The 18,268-nt window shown below is 40.1% G+C and overlaps 1 long non-coding RNA gene across 1 annotated transcript; it reads right to left on the bottom strand.

Moving 5' to 3' along the window:
• Window positions 1-15,792: 15,792 nt before the first annotated feature.
• On the bottom strand, window positions 15,793-16,951 carry LOC147622510 (uncharacterized). The gene is made up of 3 exons (XR_015269443.1): window positions 16,731-16,951; window positions 16,540-16,633; window positions 15,793-15,992 (listed from the first exon to the last, which is right to left on the bottom strand). It is a non-coding gene; the product is annotated as an uncharacterized LOC147622510 (long non-coding RNA).
• Between the last annotated feature and the right edge of the window lie 1,317 nt (window positions 16,952-18,268).

The following is an 18,268-nucleotide window of genomic DNA, read 5'->3' as shown; positions in this document are numbered from 1 at the left end:
TGGCACCTTTGCAATGTCCCTATTCAGCCTTTTACGTAAGGGACCTGACGGAACTATGTCATTGGTGTGCACATATTTTTCTTCATTAATAAGAAATCCACCATTACCAGTGATCGTAGAATATTGCTGCTCTTTGTCATGAATTTATGCGCGACTAGACAAAATAAGCTGCTCCATTGAGACTTCACACGAGAACATGCGTGCTATCTGCGGATGACAATGATGCTGACCTGCTTTGTACAAGAAATCAAATAACTGCTCTTGGGGTGTCTCTACAACTTCATCTAGCACTTCCTCCTCAATCTCGAAAGAAGCCATCTAGTAGCTGCCATAGGCATTAGTTACAATTAATATACAAATCATTACTTTTTTTAGCACATTTCAAATAACTCACTACAACGCGAGGAGAGCATCCGTGTTCACAAGAACACCCCCTCCTTGCGTTGTGCTAAATATGTTTAGTACAACACGAGGAGAGCACCAGTCTGCGCGAGTAATCCCCTCCTCGCGTTGTGCTGAATATGTTCAGTACAACGCAAGGAGGGCACCGGTCTGCGCGAGAAACCCCCTCATCGTGTTGTGCTGAATATGTTCAGCACAACACGGGCAGGATATCTTTGTTCGCAAAAACCAGCCCTCCTCGCGTTGTGTTGACTATGTTTGGTACAACGCGCGGGGAGCACCGGTCTGCGCGGGAAGGCCCCTCCTCGCATTCTGCTGGATATGCTCACTACAACGCGAGGAGAGCATCGGTGTTCGTAAGCAAAACCCCCTCCTCACGTTGTGCTGAACATGTTCAGTACATTAAACGTTCGGACTATGCTCGTGCGCGCGTGTACATCAAAAAGCGTTTTAATAGCAAAATCTAGAAGCAACGTGGAATACCTGAAAATATAGTATTGTAGGGCGATATTACCACTACGGGACGGAGAAGACGGGAAGGAGAAGACGCTGATATGCGAGAAGTGGACACTCGAAGGCGTGGGAGGCGCTCGAAAAAAAGTACGAAAAAAAGTCTCGAAATCGCCTTTATTTAGTAACGAAGATTCCGTGGACACGTGTCAACTTCTGATTCGTGAAATCATTGAAAATCTACGAACGCTGATGTCACCGATCTTGAGAATGATGTGTCATGATGACACGTACAATTCGTATCTACGGTTACATGAGTCAGACTCATGATGACACGTACGCTGACATCAGACTCATGCAGGCGTACGCCTATACTTATAAATACAGGACGTTTACATTCTTTTTTCTACTATTTGGTGTGTGGCTCCTCCTTACCCTCGCAATGTAAGTTCTAGAACGTCCATATATCTTACTTGTTGTTTTAACGTCCCCAAGCGACGAGTTGCTCACTACAACGTGAGTAACCAGTCTATCTCAATGATGAGACCCCCTTCTCGCGTTGTTCGAAAAATGTTCACCACAACGCGAGTGGGACATGTTTCATATCGTCGAGATTCCCTTCCCGCGTTGTGGTGAATATGTTCACCACAATGCGAGAAGGCCATTCAATTTGAAAAGAAGACCCCTACCTTGCGTTGTGGTGAACATGTTCACTACAACGCGTGGAGGTTATATGGCAACAAAAAGATCCCGCACTCGCGTTGTCGTGGATATGTTCACTACAACGCGAGGAGGGTGTTCCTGTTTCGAAAAAGACGCCTTCCACGCGTTGTATTGGGTATGTTCACTACAACGTGAGGAGGGTGTTCCTGTTTTGAAGAAGACGCCCTCCTCGCGTTGTAGTTGATATATTCACTACAACGTGAGGAGGGTGTTCCTGTTTTGAAGAAGACGCCCTCCTCACGCTGTAGTGGATATGTTCACTACAACGGGAGGAGGGTGTCCCTATTTCGGAGAAGACCCCCTCCTCGCGTTGTAGTGAATATGTTCACAACAACGCGACCAGGGTACTAGTGCATCGAGGAAGGCCCCCCCCCCCCTCGCATTGTAGTGGATATGTTTGGTATAATGCGAGAGGGGCATTGTTGTCAAACAAAAGACGCCGTTCTCGCGTTGTAATCAATATGTAGCGGAAAGTTCTCCTGTTGTAATATAGTCACGAATATATTAAAAATTCTAAGTAAAAGTGTCTTGTTGTAGATGGCACGCACAAAGAGGATAGCGAGGGTTTCATCGAAAGGTCCACAGTTTGTTTCCCAGTTACAGCCAGGGAAGAATATCAACACCATGCGTACTATGAGGAACGAGAGGTATGAACAACATAGGAGTGTTCTCCGAGAGATTCGTAGGGTTATGAGGCACCGGCAAAGTACAATTCCCAGGCTACCCTTCCACCAGCGCGTAGTCAGAACAATCTGTGAGCGTAATGGGATTTTTTTTCGATGGCAGCCTTCCGCAATTGGTTGCCTTCAGGAAGCAGCCGAGGACTGGATGGTAGAGTTTTTCCAAGATACCTATGTGTTGACTGCTCATACACATAGGGTTACAGTCATGCCAAAGGACATGCAGGCCCTACGGCTTGTAAGGTATAGGTATGATAGGACACTAGAGCCTGTACCTCTAGCAGACTTAAAGATGAAGAACATTTAGGAAATCCCGCCCATAATGAAAAGCAGGGCTGAAGCAAGTGGTCCACATTGCCGAGACACACGACTCAATGCACAGAAAGAGAAAAGCAGTGCTATTGAAAGAGAGATTCAAGAAGATGCCAGCAAGGAGGATATGTTTGAAGTGTTGCATTATGCTAATAGAGCCGCTTTGAGGTATCTCGGCCCATCCTTTCACGTGAGCCTACCTGTGCGAGGCAACAACCAATTTTTCCAGTTTAATGCAAAGGAGACCAAAATCCTCAGTAAAGTTGACTAAGAGGTTACTGATAGGGTCATGTTGGCTGTCTTAAGGTATGCCCAATTTGTCTTATGGTTTAGGGAAGTAGCTATATTTCATACTTATAATAATTGTATCAAATCGTTTGTAGCCTTGGGATTTCAAATCTTCCATGGTTAGAACAAAGTAAAGTCTTTATACTGGATTCTCTACTATCGGCCGTTCTAACTTCGAATCAAACCTCCTATTTGGATGTGCTAAGCTGGTTTCAGGATGTAGATTTTCATACCGCAAGGTTAATAGTGCTGGCTTACCATGAAGGGTAAGGATCATATATGCTGCTTTAGTTTTTATCTGAGTGGTATCAAGTTACTTACAAAGTTTTTAACCTCTATAGGTGATATTTTAATTTTGTAGGTCCCATTGGAGCTTGGCTATATATGATCTGTTAGAAAGAAAGTGTTATTTAGCAAATTCCGGCCATGGTTTTCATGGCAATGTCAGGCAGTCAGTCCCACTCAGACCACAGTCATAGAGAGAGAGAGAGAGAGAGAGAGAGAGAGAGAGAGAGAGAGAGAGAGACTCTGATAACAATTGTTGCTCGCAGATCAATCAGAAAGATGCTAAGTGGTCTCGAGGCTATAACTCAAGACAGCTTCTTAGACGGAACCAGAATGATTTGTTGTAGAGTGGCCAAGCAAGATGATGGACATAGTTGTGGATGGAGAGTATGCTACAATGCAGTGATGCTTGTAAACAAAATCTTAAGAATTGAAAATGAAACTGTAAGCGTTCATACTCAGGGATTCGATTATCTTAATTAAGTTTAACACTCTCTAATAATATATATTGTTTGTACAGTATAGACATCTGGCAGATTATACGGATACGGATTTACGCTTGTTTAGGGCCACAGCAGTAGAGTCACTTATCAATTGTATTGAGAATCGGCAACCTGATGTTCCACTTGCCTTTGTGCCCCCTTCACCATGACCACCACCAAGGGCCCCGCCACGATGGTATCCCGCGATGACAGAGCAGAGAGAATACGTGCATATAGACCTCGGGGGGTGCACCTCAAAAAATGTAAGTCTACCACGTGCGATCATCAGGTGGGGTTTTTTTAATCCAAAATATTGGGTAAATTTATAGAAATACAATTACAAGAGGGGTATTTTAATTGTACTTTGGAAAAAAACCCGTAAGTCTATAAAGAAAAAGGGGTAGTTTTATTAGCTCAAAATTCACAGATAAGGGGTTTTTTAAATACCCCTTGAACGCACGTCGTAGGAGGGGCTTCCATATAGTGCACCCCCCGAGATATAGACCCAGTTAATTTAGAGTCCGACGAAGAGCAGCCAGATGAGAGAGAAGCGCAGGAGCAAACAGTGGAGCCAGTGGAGCCAGAAGAGCAAACAGTGGAGCCTTCTCAACAATGATGTATAAATCAACTTATTGCATGTAAAGACAGACATTGCAAAAATTACTGAAATTGGTATTGCAGAATTTTGAGAGTACAAAATTTTGGTAGAAAGTTTTGGAACTCGGATTGTAATTGCTAGTAGAGCATAAATATAGAAGATTCATGTAAAGAATCCCTGGTAAAAAAGCTTAGCATCACTTTTGTATCTTCAGCTTGGGATGATCATTAGCTTTGTATGAATGTCTTTACATAAAATGGTCTTTTCTTTTCTACGTGGCACCTGTGTACATTTGAAAGATACACTGTCAGAATAGTTATATTGCTTCAACGTTGAAGTTAAAGAGAGTGTATGTGATTGAATTACCTTAATGTTGTTGCACTTGAACACATAGTTATCAAACAAATCTTTGTGGTCCTCATTTGTCAAGTCTGTTCTTACTTGCCTAAGGGAAATGTTTGACCTTACGTTAAGTACTGTCATGATCTCTTGTTGCCACCATACCTCTAACAACATCAATGGATTCCGGATGTCATACTGCAAATCCTGATCAATAGCTACAACATTTCCATTCACAGAATGCCATCTCATATAATGAAAGGCCAGAATAAAATTTTGAGTACCAATCATGTGTTTACAGAGTATAGAATTACGTGCAACTTTGCAAGTAACCCCATGTAATTCCTTAAGATCCCAGTTTTGATCTAAGAAGTCCAAGCATGTCTCAGATTTGCAGATAAACATTGAAAATGTTTGTCTAATCTGCTCATTGTAAAAGAGGTCTAAAAAAACATGTAAGGGCATGAAAAAAGTAATTCTAACCAGACGACGCTACATTTATCCTCATACATCTTTGCACATCTTGGTATATCTTCAATCCAAAACACTCCCTTGTTTCAGAGCTAGGTGTTGGCCATTCTGGACCTGTAAGAGAAGGCAATTCATAGGGCTCCAAAGTTCCATACCCTCTAGGATTTTGAGGTGCCTTGTAAAATGTATCATAAAAGAAAACTCCCCTTTCAGCCAAAGGCTTCCCTGCTCTGCCTTTGTATATTCTCTCACCAATAAAACCATGGAAGGCCTCAAATGTTCCCACCACACTAGTAATCGGTTGCTAGTCTACCAGGTTTGATGGATATATATCTACACAGATAAAAACAAAAACAATGTGAGTATAAAAAACTTAAGCATAATATACCAACATAAACATTTGAAGGCACAATGACTTACAGTTTGGTCTATGAGCTGGGAAGCCGATGGGCCAGTATTCCAAACGCAGTTTTGAGTACGCAGTTTTGAGTGCATATAGGCATGTTCTATCAGTACTTCTTTGATACTAGTTCCTGTTTCAGGGCGCTTGAAATCTTTAACTCTACCTTTGTAAGTGTCATAAACTCATTTGAATCCCTATTCCTCTTCCTTTTCTGTAACATAACCCAACTACCAATATGGATGGTTGTAGGAAACCAAAGAAGAGTATCCATATCAAAGCTATTGTATACTGTAATAGCATTAGTATGACTAGAGGGACGCCTAGGACGTGTGGTTGACATGGAAGCAAGTAGAAATGCAAGAGCAGAGCCTACCTAAACAGCAGAAGGTAGAAAATGGATGAAGATAACCACGTTACTAACAAAATGCAAAGGAGCAAATTTCTAGAGGGAAAGCCATTCATTGAATGATACGTGCGAGGGAAAACAAGGCGGGAGCTTCAATGAGAAATATTTAACATTTTAGAGAGGAAAAGTACTAATATTAAATGAGCTTTCAACCGTCTTGCTTTCAATCACTCCTTTTGTCTTGAATGAGCTGACAATAGAATTCGTACTATATAGTGAAAATAACGCTTTTATATGCCCGTTTTTAAGTATTTTAAAGTGAAATTCTCATTTCTATATGAATATTATATTCATACAAAGAATATATGAAAAAATGAAAAAATGAAAAAACTGAAAGTTCCGTTACAGTAGCTCTCTTTCTATTGGTCTAGACCCTTTCTCTCTCTAGGGAAAGAAGACCCATATGAATCATGTCCATGATTCATTCTGAGCAAACACTACTACACGTCAATCGCATATCAGCACATTTACCGACGGTTTAGAATACACATAGGAAATCCCTCGATGTCGGTATGCACGTCGCTATCAGCGTCAGTACCAGAGATACAGTATCTGCGTCGGTATAAGCAGGGCCATGTACCGACGCAGATACTGACGTACATACCGATGCTAGCAGGTAAAAAAAATTTGTGGCAAAATGGTGCATCCAGTTGTAGATTTGCAGTTGGATACACCATTTTTCCATATGTTTAGAGTACTCACTCATATGTACTCTTTTCACGAGATTTAGACAAAAATACAATGGACTAGACAAAATATCACGTTAAATGCAAACATGTCCTTATTGCATCAAGGAATTGAATCATTACATTCACAAAGGCAATAAACATGAGAACATAAGTTAACAGGGTGAAGAAACACTTGCGATTTGTGCACAAAAATTAGTGTTTTCATTAACAAGGTCAAAAGATGACCAAACAAAAAATGCGTTTACAAAATTTGAGATTACCATGAGCTTGTTTTTGCATTATGTATTACAAAATCTCAGACTAGCGAGCAATTCAAAATATGAGATGACCATACTTGTATTGCAAAATCTCACACTGGTAAGCAACCCAAAATATGTCATATGGACCCACAAAATATGACATGGCAAAGCTCACGAATGCAGCTCTTGAGGTCTTTGCTAACCTCATTATCTACCAACACGCCATTCCTAAATGTGTATTGGCGTATACGTAGCTCAGGGTAGGAGAGGGGAGAGCTGTCGTAGCGACAAGATCTACGATTAGACAAAGGAGTGTTTGGTTCGCTACTAAACGGGGGACGCTCACGTGGAGGTGTGGATGCATCCGTACCCTCACTATCACCGCATCAACCACTGCCACCACCAGTGCGTTTATGTGTAGTGAAACAGCTAGACGTAGGGATTCTTTGGTGGCCTACTTGGAGTATTTTGGGTGGTGGTTTGTGCCAGTGCCACCGAGTGGTGTATTAGTAGCGCCCGTCTCCCAATATTGGCGCATCCAATGTTGTTGCTCAAGTGTGGCTTTTACAAATGTGAGAAATTATTGTGGACTCATTTTTTGTGGTGTGGGATAAAGGGAGCGATTGGGAGTGTAATTAGGCATTTGTTCATTGGAATCCATTCTACACACACACATGCATACATGTCATTACATCATTGCGTGCCTACATTCCTAATTTAAGCAAAAGAAAATATGAAATCAAATGCAAAGCTTAAGGTTATGGCGCTTATCGTTTGGACTTGAAGTAGATTTGCAAAAACACACAAAACAAGCAACCTATTACGAATTAAGAAACATAATGAAACGTAGATTTTTGAGCAATAAAAGAATGGGCATTTTAGGGTTTACCTTGATTAAGAGTAGGGGAGGTAGATTGGGCTCACAATCCCTGCAAAAAACATAATTAATCGACGGATTGAGACGTGCACACACATATATATACACACACACATATAAAAACCCACACACACACACAAAAATCCACACACACACGCACATACCCACACACACACACATACATGGCAAGAAGAGAGTGGAGGCAATAGGAAATACCTTGTGTGTGTGTTTTTCTTGGTCTCTCACAGAGAACCCGAAAAGTGAACCAGAATTGAGTTAAAATTTCACAGGGTCAGTATCCATGTCGGTATTCGGGTCGGTATCTACATCGGTATACTGCTACATCGATGCAAATACCGACGAAAATACTGATGCTTGGTTTTTTTAAAAAATTGTAATCTAGGAGCTTCATTTGAATTTGATTTTGAAGTGTTTGCCATTGACAGACTCTTAAGTACATATAGTACCCTCCACTCCCGTACTTTCACAAGCAAATTCTCGTTTGTGGGCAAAAATAGAAAATCTAGATAAGAAAGTGATGTGCCCGTGTACACATTGCAAATACCAGAAAGCACGTCTACGGAGAATTTTGAACGATCACATTCAAAAATGGTGTATATTCTCAGTGGAGCGGTTTGAGGCTCTATTTCGACCCTTATGTGATGATATTGATCCATTGGACCTTGCTCTTGTGAGGAGCAACCAAGTAATTAGAGAACTAACGATCGACTAGATAGATAATGTGGTGGATGAGGAGGAAGTGGAACTACAAGTAGATGACGAGCAATAGAGGGATACATCGACGACATGATACGCATTAGATGGGATTGATGAGCAGTCGAAACAAGAAGGTCCACAAAGAGATCATGGTGTACATAGGCACACAGAGCCTGGATCAAGATTAGAATATGAATTAAGAAGGCTTACATGGACATCACTTTAAGGCTATCCTTCGTAAGGCACATTATTCACACATAACATCATGGCATCCACAAGTCTATCCACAAAATTATATAGAATAGACCATCTAACAAACATAAACTATCGTGCTTCTACATCATTTAATCGTTGTAGCCCTTCCTCATCTCATAGGACTTCAATCTCCAACACCCAACTCTCTTCGTGATATAGAGTGCACCTACTACCACAAGAAAGGCCCAAATCTTTAAAGCATAGTCATTGATGGAGAGGTTGTTCCTCTTAACCTGATTCAACTCTGACTCCAGCGGTTTCTTCTTCTCAGAGTTCACTTTGGGCTTCTTGTTGTTCCTTGGGTGATGTTGTCCTGACAGTATCGGATTGGGTAGCTTAACTTGCCCCACTTTCAACATCAATGGCAACAATTGGTTCATTTGTGCGGTTTGTGGAGTTTAATCGTTGGATTTTCTTCGTAGATACACTCATCATGAGGGACTTTTCCCTGGGCTTTTGGCTTTATGCCTCATATGTATATGTTTCTATCTTAGCTTGTAGCCTTGGGCCTCCGTTCTATCAACCTCGTGCCTCAGCTCTTTCCACCCCTTGTACTTTTCATAGGCCAAGCATTTTGCAGCCTATGGATTACAGTATGAATGAATACAACCCTGTTTTCACCAAAAAAAGGGAGAAGAAAAAGAGAGAGAGAGAGAGAGAGAGAGAGAGAGAGAGAGAGAACATATGGCAAAGACTGAAGAGAGAGACTATGTGAGAGATTCTAGACTCTAGCGACAGTTTCGACGCCTTGGATAGCCTTAAGGGTGGCAGTTCCAAGTAAGGTAAAATGAGTTTTTGTGTTTTATTAAAATGTGAAAGATGGAAAGAAATTTCAATATGTATTAAGGAAAGATAAAGGATGAAAGGAAGAAAAACTTCTCTATATGTTGTTCGATGAAGAATATGATCGTTGGTGTCGTGTGGAAAGGGATCCTTATCTTGGTCCAAGTTTGTTGATTCTCATCGTGCGGGAACGAGGCCTTGTGCTTTGTAAGGTTTATTAAACCTTACAAAAAAAAAAGGATTTCTGTTTGTTGCCTACATTGGCGCTGAAGATGAGCAGACAAAAGCAAGCGGAAGGTCATGGGCTTAGCACACTACGAGGAAGGTTGTTGAGATACAATGTTGAAATTGATAGTGTGCTAATTATATTGATTAATACTTGATTAATTGTAGATTAATGTTGACGAGACACATGAGATAGAGATTAGAGAGAGATGACACGAAGAGAGAGAGAGAGAGAGAGAGAGAGAGAGAGAGAGAGAGAGTCTGTGAAGATTTAGATCAATGTGCAATTGTATGTGATTGTATTCATTTGTGTGTGCACATGTGTTTATATACAAGAGGGAGAGAGGGCAACAACACCTGTTCGGGTCTGCCCGTTCTAATTTAACATTATATTTAAATAACCTTATAATAAGGTTAAAGCCTAATTCCAACAACTCCTTACCGGTTTCGGTAGGCATTTGAAAGTTTTCTGGCATAAGCACATACTCGTACCATTGAATCAACAAAAGGAACAAAATTTGTTTGGCCATTGCTCGTCCCCGAGCTGCATATACCTAAAGAGTAATTGCATCAATACATCAGAACTTTTTGGGGACTTTCCTTACCCTTGTATTGGCAAGCCATTGCAGTGATTTTGTGAAGTTTTTGGTGTGAGAGAGGCACCACACATCAGAGAAGACCATAAAAATGTGGGAAATGCATGGTAAATACATGTGCATACAGTAAACTTGAAACGCATGGCCAGCTAGTGCTACCACACCAACCCACCCTTTTAATGGCCCCTTTACCCTATGTGCACTGCATCCTTAAATGTCTGGATGTAAAGGACATTTCCAAACAAAATCTGAGCACCGTCCATTACATAACATGAAATAGAAACCATTTTTAATAGAAAATGAGTGTTTAGCTCATCTACTAGCCACCTCCTTCTATCATATCATATTTTTGTTCGTCCACTAAGCCTAATTTTTCTTGCATGTGCCATTTCCTTCACATTTTCACTTGTAGCTCTCAAATCCATGCTCAACCAGGAAGATCTTTAACAAAAACCTTCGTAACCACCATACACTTCCATACGACGCTTAAAATGTGCACCTCCTGAATGCGAGCACATTTAACATGACTATAACAATTCAGTAATGGACATGATGATGAACCCCATTGCAACAAGTTCAAGACTACCAGGACCAAACTTACAAGTTACAAGACCAGACGTGCCTTCGGTTGTTACACATGTACAAAGATTGTTGTTTGATACTCACACACATGTTGAGGACCTGCAAGACATAAACGCATACAAAAGTACATTCAAAATATACATACATACATACATACATACGGGTCTCTGGATGTGTTTGCAAATATGTACAAGGTGCATTAATAGGTACAAGCATGATACACACACACAGACCAAAAACAATAGGTTCATGTCGAGTACCTGCGAGACATTGCAAGAAAAGGGGTGGCAGTGAGGACGGGCAACAGATCACCATCCATGATTCTTTGTATGTAAGGTAAGATGTTGGAGTGAGTGATGAGAGGCACACATTGCTTGAAAGAAGGAGTGTCCGTGCTTCCATGGAGCCCGCATGTGTGGTACAGATACTCGCATCTTGCATTGGTCTCCAAGATCGCTTTCAAGAGAGCCTCCTGCACTTGACCTGCATTCTTAGCCATCTCTTCAAAGCTGGCTATGATGCTCTCATCTTCCTCACTAAGAATGTTTATGGTGCTGCTCATGTTGATTGATACTTGAGAAAGAGAGAGAGTGTGTGTGTGTAAGAGACAGACAGAGAGAGAGAACTTAATTACACGAGGTAATCAACATTTTAAGAGCACTTGAAGATGGTCAAGCAGTAGGTCTGAGAGTGAGCGGCAGAGAGAAGTGTGTATGTGGGAGAGTAGATGACTCAATTTAAAAATTTATCCTTTTTTCTAAATTGAAAAAGAGAAAAAAAATCAAACCATAAATATATGCAAAGCATCATTATTAAAAACTAGTTAAAAATTTAAGATGGCCTGCCTTGTTAAATAAATGAAAGAAAAGAAACTAAAGGACATTGTGAATTGTTAGATAAATCAAAAGTTAAATTTAATAGGTATTTAATACTTTGTTAGATTAATAGTATTAGATAGTTAATAATTAGTTACTAGCTAGTTAGTTTAATAGTTCTAATCTAAGCAATTAGATAGTTAAAAAGTTTGTTTATATATATATATATATATATATATATATATATATATATAGAGAGAGAGAGAGAGAGAGAGAGAGAGTGTAGTGCATAAAAAATAATGAATGTCATACAATCTTTAAAGCCCTTCAAAATTGATGATGCTTTTGCCTAAGAATAAGGAAAAAAAACTCAAAACATCCACTCTAGGTGTGATAAGAAAACTCAAAACATCCACTCCAAGTGTGATAAAACATTGTTCTTTATTAAGAAAACAAGGTAAACGATCACGATGGCCTGCGGTTTGGTTGGGCAAGAAGAGAGAGAGAGTGAGAGGAACAAAGTCAGAATAGGGTGAGGAGGAAGAGAATCAAAAGTGGAGAGAAAGAAAGAAAGAGCATTGAAGGAGACTAGAAGGCTTATGGATGCAAGCTTACGATAACATTCTTCGGCTCATGATCAACTAACTCGTGATGTCAATTAGTAGTTGGACACAAAAAAACATGTGCAAGTTTTCAGAATGAGAATCATAGGCGACAATGAATTTTCACGTGAATCCAATAACGATTACGGGGAATTCAATTATGCTACCAACTGGTTTGCGACAACTTATGAGATATTGAAGGGTTTTTCTAGCAAAAGAATCCTTGATGTTTGCATCTCTGGAAATCACTTTTAGAAGGGAACTAGAAAAGTGCTTAAAACTAGAGGGAATCCTCATAGTATCAGGGGGGTTGAAGCTTTTTTGTTGGTCTTGAGTCTCTTGTCTGTAAGGAAGCCCATCGCAATTACGTAAGAAATCGCAAAGAGAGAGAGAGAGAGAGAGAGAGAGAGAGAGAGAGAGGAGAGAGAGAGAGAGATGTTCGTCGAAGAAGCAGACACAGCGCCCGTCGTCCTCGAAGCTCTTCCTCGACTATCTCTTATATTCTAATCAGGTCCTTCACTATCTTACTCTATGGCTTCGTCTTCTGTTTGGGGATGTGCACATTCCGCCGGTTTAGGGTATGACTCCCTGTCTGCCATAGAGGCTAGTATGAAGGAAAAAACGGAGCTCTTTGCTCAGCTACCTCATGCATTTAAGATACTAGAACATGAGGATGAATCTCCTCTTGTGAAAGGCCCAGAGGAACTGAAGCTGGTTCCCTATGACGAGGAGGATTTGAAATCTGTTTTATCTGACGCCTTTACTGTAGACCCTGATGTTAAAGGAGATAAGGTAGTTAACATTGCTCCACAAATAGCATGGAACCACATGAATATCTTTCGTCGTAGGGGGTTAGTGCTATACTTCTCTGGGAAACTTCCCATCATTTCTGACATAGCAATGGCCATAGATGCAGGCTTTGAATATTATGCTATAGACAAAATATTTTATGCAGGGAATGGGTTATATAAAATTCTATTTTATGTGGTGGAGGATAGGTATAAGTTTCTATCTACTCCTACTGTATTGTTGAATGCTCAGGTGGTCCATGTTCTCCCCTGGCAGCCTGTTAGATTGATCAAAGTAGAGCTTCTAACTAGGTGCCCTGTTTGGGTAGAATTAATTGACCTCCCAGCATTCTTGTGGGGGAATATTAAAGAATTGGGATCCTCTCTTGGCAAGGTGCTCTTCCCCCCATCAATAAATTCACCCAATAGGAACAGAATCTATATTCTATGGACTGCAGGGGAGAAATTCCCGGAAATTAATCTAGGGGTGGGTAGAATTGTGACCTACCTCAAGTGGGGTTCTCTCAGTGGAGCATGCTACCACTGTGGCAATTTGGGCCACTTCACCAAAAATTGTCCAACTCTTTCTGATGCTAAAACCCCCCTGATCCCATCTTATCCTGGTAGCAAAATCACAGTTCCAGCAGAACAAGTCTTTGGTAGGACCAGGACCCCAATCCCTGTTCCTAATAATGCCTCTTCAAATGAATCCTCCAAGCCCTCTAGTCCCCCCCCATTTAATCCTCGACCTTCATACAGTGGTGTGACAGCAAGGGGATCTCCCTCTCCCAACAAGTATGGACATAAACCTTCAAGCCACCCACCACCTCTGGTAGCCACACAGGCAGACAAAGACAAGAGGCCAATTGACTCTGATGGTTTTACCATGGTCACTAATAAGCGAGGCCTCCCCCGACCCAAAGCTAGGAATTTCTCTTCTGGTTATTCTAGCTTCAATATATATGATGCTCTACATCATGCAGGGAACCAGGAAGAAAAAGTAGACCCTCAAGGGTATCAGACAAAGGAAATAAACCCTCAAGGAGCCCTCAAGATGGCACACTGGAGGTAGTGATGGGAGAAGGTACAGAAGAGACAGTACCCAACACCCCCCTCCCTATCTCATGAAGCTCACAACTAATAATGTACAGGGTCTGAACAACCCTGACAAGCTTAAAGCTCTGTGGAAATGGATTCACGTCAATGATATTGATATATTTTGTGCTCAAGAACATAAAATGCATTCTCTTGCTGGTATGCCCAGCATTGTAATCGATACACCCTTTTTATGGAGGCAACCCCAACCAGTACTCTGGTACTCTCACGATTGTTACAGACCATCTCGAAGACCATCTCTGCCCTACCCTTCTGTACAATCATGCATCCGGTTTGTTAGACATTTACATTAATAATGTCCGGTCTAGGCCTAATTGCCTCGGACTAAATTAATGTAAATGTTAATGTCCGGTCTAGGCCTAATTGCCTCGGACTAAATTAATGTAAATGTTAGACATTTACATTAATTTAGTCCGAGGCAATTAGGCCTAGACCGGACATTATTAATGTAAATGTCTAACACGGTTGGGTGCTTGGCATACAGATTACCTCTGAATTTGGCTTACTTAATATATGCAACGTGTATGGACCTAACTTCGCTGTCCCTCGGGGGGAATTATGGGACTATCTTACTCAAATACCCTCCTTAGAAGGTATTGTGTGTGGGGACTTTAACATGGTTGAGTCACCAGACCATGCTGCCACTAAGGCACCTCTTTTGCAATCGTGAAAGGAATAAATGGGATGCTCTTCAAACTCTTCACATAACGCATTTATTCGGCGAGCTATTTCTAGCGAGCGCTTTTTGATAATTTGGCAAGCATTTTTTCTCTCTCCTCTCATCAATACTCTATCTCTAGTAATAAATCATATTATGTTATTTATATGTTTAAGATATGTATGTGCATAATACAATGCTCTTTCTCTTATCTCCACATTACCGTCTCTCTCTTTTGAACTTTTGTAAGTTGAACATCATATGGTTTTTATATGGATTGCGGATGAAAATGACTACAATGTCATAAATCTACTTTGTTTGATGGCATTGTAATCATTTCCACCCACAATTCATCAAAACCAATTTGTTGATGGGAGCATCCATTGGACCAACACATGATTCAAATGAATTCCTATGCCTTCAAGATGAGAGGGAGGAGATGAAGATTTTCACATGGCCTCATGGTTTAGCTAAGACTTAATCCAAGATTAGGAGGAAGAGGGGAGATGAATAGGGAGAAGGGGATCGACATCAGGACTATTGGATTTGTGATAGAGAGAGGGAGATAGACAATGGGTTTACGTTTTACAAATTGCCTCCTTATATAGCACTTCATATCTCTATGAAACTATTAAAGAAACACTTTTAAATTCACTTTTCGTACTAAGTTTGTACAAAGCATCTATTAAAAAAAGTAATCAAGACGGTACATCAATACTATTTGCTAGAGTAAGTATCTTCAAACTTAAACAAGCACATTCATTAAACTTTAAAATCATGCTTCTAACACAAAGTTTGTCAAAATAAGATGATCAAAATAAGATGCTATATTCACTTCAAGTCAAGAAAAAAAACTGTCATGGGATATACAACAAACTTCTCTCACATGGGCTGAGAATCCATATATATATTTCATCATAACATATTGAAGGACCAAAATTATATGGATGAATTTTAAACATATTTCATCAAAATGCATTACCTCATAAATGTAGCTTGTCGTTCTGCAACTCCACGAATAGGCTTTCCGTCATAACCAAGTGTAAGATGGAGTGTGTCTCTCATCACAACTAATGTTTCCACAAAACAGGAGAATCATGATGAAAGCGTCCTCGATCAGATGCACTATCTCCAACACATCTATTGTATATAGGACGACGTCCACGTGCTCATGCAGTGAAATTAAAGATCGCAATTGTCAACACATCAACCTAAAAAATACAGAAATAACATATATGTTAAGTCATATTAATATGTTAAGATTTGAATATGTTAAGTCATATTAACATATTAATATTAATATTAATACAGATACTTATAAGCTCAGGATTTGAGTCTTCTTCAAATCTCCAATACTCGGTGTGGATTTGAAGGTAGAACACACGCTTCAAAATCAAACCAACGCAATTTACCATATTGGACACCATGGGAAGATCCTCACCTCGTTGTGAGGTCACAAATGTACCACCAGGTAACAAAAACTCTTCCACTAGCTGTAGTGCACCCTCTACATGATTTTGAGACAACTCATTCCAAGAAGGTATGAGTGGACTTTGGGATGATAGTGCAATGCCTATTGGAAAGTCAACCCATGCTAATTGGGCACCTCCTAGTGTTGTGGGTGCATCCACCTCACCTAGCCTATCAAGGCCTCCAAAAAATTGTCTCATCTTTAAAAAACATCTGCATATAAATTGATATATTAAATAATTATGTATAGATAGTCATTAGCTATGTAAATAATTGTTGAATTTTTACCTGTGTTGAGATTTACGAATATATAATTGATCACACAACTCCATTACGTCGCACATTATTGGTAAATGCATTGGTCGCACATTTTGAGTTGTATCTACACACAAAAGATGCCATAAGTGAATCAAAATATCTATTGACAACAAAACTAATGTTCTAGCTAAAATAGAAATAATAATATCATACAAAGTTACCTGTGGTATATGCATTTAGAATCTCTCGCTCAATGTTGTTCCTCTCTTGTGGTGGTTGATGCATTGAGGGTCTAGCCTGGTTGTTTTCAGACTCATAAAGTGGAGCCTCACCATGTTGAGACTCTCCATCGCTCTCCTCCTATACCTCGTCTTCCTCCTCATCCTCAGTATCCTCTTTTTGTCTCCTCTTTTTCTTTGACTTCTTAGTTGGTTCTGGTGTCGAAGAGGTCCCTCTTTTTCCTTTCTTTTGTTTCTCCTTATTTACACTTTGAGGAATATTTACCTCAGGCTCACTTGATTGTGTTACTTGTTCTTTTTCCTTTCCCTTTCCCTTACCTTTTCCTTTCACCTCTACACTCACATACAATTAACTTTTCAATCTTTATATTAAAAAAAAATTGGAGACAAAATAAATAATTAACATAAATTGGAGGTCTTACGCATCCATAAGTGTTCCTCATCTGATGGGTATTTTCCTTTAGGATAATCTATCCACCAAGGACAGTCATATCATGTGGGTGTATCAATGAGCACCTCTATTTGCTTAGTGGTATAAACGCGAGTCTCTTCTCGCTCACTTGTCACCCAGGAGTCTGAGGGATGATCATTTAATTCCTTCTTACGTTTACATGCTTGATTCCACCACCTTTACATATTGAACAAGCAAATAATATAAAATATATTACAAATAACTTGCAAATAATAAAATAAGAGATCGAGATGGTTGTTTCTTACCGATAAAAAACTCGACGTATAGTACGATCTAAGTGAGGTTGCTCCTTTGATGGTGCACTTGGCTTCATTTGAGACCTCCACTCTAAGAAAGCACTGTCGAAATGGTTCCTCCTACATGTCACCAAGTAATCCTCCAAGCTATTACCCTCTCCACTGATTTGGATATGGGCATTGAGAAAAGCTACATTGCTGTCCTCAATACTCTTTTTGATGGCAAGCACTGGTGGTTAATGTGTCTTCTCCGGCCTGCAATATAGTACCAAGTCTACATTTCCTACACAAAACACATTAAAAATTTAGTTATATAATTAAGTTAATTATGCACCATACATCTATTTCATATAAAAGAAAAACTATGATTTAACTTACTCTTCTATAGGGAGAGAACACCTTCCCAGCTCTGTTAGCTTGTTGATGGTAAAACGATTAATTTTCTCGCTCCAACCAGTGTGTTGCACACACATATTGAAAAATTGAACTCCATTGTCAGGATTGGCGATAGCTACATAATCGTATGCTCTCCGTGTGAATGTCTTCTCCACTTCGTTAAGTGCCTTGTTGCACTTTTCATCATATTAGTAAAAGAAATTCTTAAATTTTATAAACACATGCTCAGGCTCAATAAATAAATAAAATTACCTTCCAAATAAGTTGAGCCGCAAATCCTACTGGAATGCGTACCCACTTGGCCCGATTAACCCTCTCTGTCGCATATGACTTTTAGCCCAACTTTTTAAGTCAGGCTCTAATCGCTCGCGGCTCAATGATTGAAGTTGGATCCGCAAGACCCAGAAGCATCCTCT

Source organism: Cibotium barometz, chromosome 28 (assembly GCF_041138505.1).
Source record: "Cibotium barometz isolate CiBa-2024 chromosome 28, ASM4113850v1, whole genome shotgun sequence".
Lineage (NCBI taxonomy): Eukaryota > Viridiplantae > Streptophyta > Polypodiopsida > Cyatheales > Cibotiaceae > Cibotium > Cibotium barometz.
This window is presented reverse-complemented; position numbering and strand designations above follow the sequence as displayed.